General features: G+C 52.0%; 1 non-coding gene across 1 annotated transcript; it reads left to right on the top strand.

The window, feature by feature from the left end:
- The first annotated feature begins 1,256 nt into the window (after window positions 1–1,256).
- TRNAG-CCC (transfer RNA glycine (anticodon CCC)) lies at window positions 1,257–1,329 on the top strand. The gene has a single exon. It is a non-coding gene; the product is annotated as a tRNA-Gly (tRNA).
- The last annotated feature ends 398 nt before the right edge of the window (window positions 1,330–1,727 follow it).

Genomic DNA, 1,727 nt, shown 5'->3' with positions numbered 1-1,727 from the left:
CACAATCCTCCCCAGCCAGCAAAGGGGCAGCAGGAACCTTCCGTCTGCGTGTGGGGCAGCCCGTGGGCTCCTGGTCCTGGCCATCAGCCCGAGCTGCTGCCTGCTCCTCTCCCACCTGGGAAGTAACAGAGGTGAAGACTTCAGAAAAGAGCCTGAGGGCCTCAGTGGCAGAGCCGAGCTGAAAGGGAAGAGGAAGTTGACGAAACTGGGGTGCAGGAAGATGGAACTTCTGTTGTTACAGGGGAACGAAGAGCAACAGGGGCGGTGGGGGCGGGGGCCAGGCTGCCTGAGGTCTTGCGCAATAAGAGCTAAGAAGGGAGTTGAGTTCTGGAGTAACACAGAGTCTTGAGTGACGTAATCTGGGATAGGTTCTGATATTAAGTTTTTTTCACGGTCTAACCTCAAGCCTACCTGCTGCAGAACTAGCTCTTTCTCATCTGTTTTTTCTTGCCTCCACAGAATCCGTGCCGGGCGTACAGTGAAGGCAAGTATGAGAGGTGCTTGTGAGGGGAAGGGAGTCCTTCTCCTCGGCCTGTGAAGCCACCAGGGTGTCCCCTCCCCATCTCCAACCACCTGATAGCTCCCCAGTCCTGGGCACAACCCAGAGACCAAGCTGGAGGAAGCGGCCACTCCAAGCCATTTAGACAATCTTCCTTTCACGAGCTTATTTATTATTCTTTTCCCACCTCTCCACCCCTTCCCCACCAGCTGCTTAAAATATTTTTCAAACAGAAAAATCCAACCACAGCTGGAAACCAACCCTAAAGTTAGTCCAGAACGTGGGAGCTGCCAGGGAAAATTGCCGCAGCTCAGGCGGGGCAGTGAGAGGGAAGGCCTCAGCCACGGAGGCAGTCCCGCTCTGCAGGGGCCTGGGTGGGACAGCAGCAGGAGAGAGGGCCCTCGGGTCCCATCACCATTCCACACATGGTCAGTGAGGACCCACAGTGGCCAGGCCCTCTGCTGGGATCCTGGGGGGACACAAATTAGCTTAAGTAATGAGACCTCTCCCCAAGGAGGTGCAGGCTTCATGAGGAGGTAAGGAGCAGATGCAAACACTTCACTGACAACAAGAGCATACACTTAGAGAATGTTTCCTACATTCGAGGTCCTGGCCTCGACACTTCACATGTATGACTCAATTAAAGTCCTATCAGCCCTGTACGGAAGGTACTTCTGTTCTCTCCATCTAGAACAAAGGAGGAAACTGAGGCACACAGAAATTAAGAAACTCTCATATTAAAAAAAAAGGGAGGACTTCCCTGGTGGTCCAGTGGTTAAGACTCTGCACTCCCAATGCAGGGGGTCTAGGTTCGATCCCTGGTCAGGGAACTAGATCCCTCAGGTCGCAACTAAAGGTCGTGCATGCCGCAACTAAAGTTCCCACGTGCCACAACTAAAGTTCCCACATGCCACAGCTAAAGATTCGGTATACTGCAGTGAAGATCCCGTGTGCTGCAACTAAGATCCGGCCCAGCCAAATAAATAAATAAATATTAAAAAAAAGAAAAAGAAACCATTACCCCACCATACAACCGGTAAAGGCTAGAATCAGAATCTAGGCCCAGGGAGTCCAGAATCCATGCACTCAGCTCTGTAATCTGCTGCCTCTGTACCATAGTGCAAGAGGCAAAGCAAAAACCCCATGAGAGCGTATAAACAAGTTAACATGAAAATTCAGAGATGGCCCCTGGCAGAGGGTCAGAATCAAGGAGGGCTTCATGGAGGAG

This window comes from Tursiops truncatus, chromosome 11 (assembly GCF_011762595.2).
Source record: "Tursiops truncatus isolate mTurTru1 chromosome 11, mTurTru1.mat.Y, whole genome shotgun sequence".
NCBI lineage: Eukaryota > Metazoa > Chordata > Mammalia > Artiodactyla > Delphinidae > Tursiops > Tursiops truncatus.
Note: the sequence above shows the minus strand (reverse complement) of the source record. Positions and strands in the feature narration are given on the sequence as shown.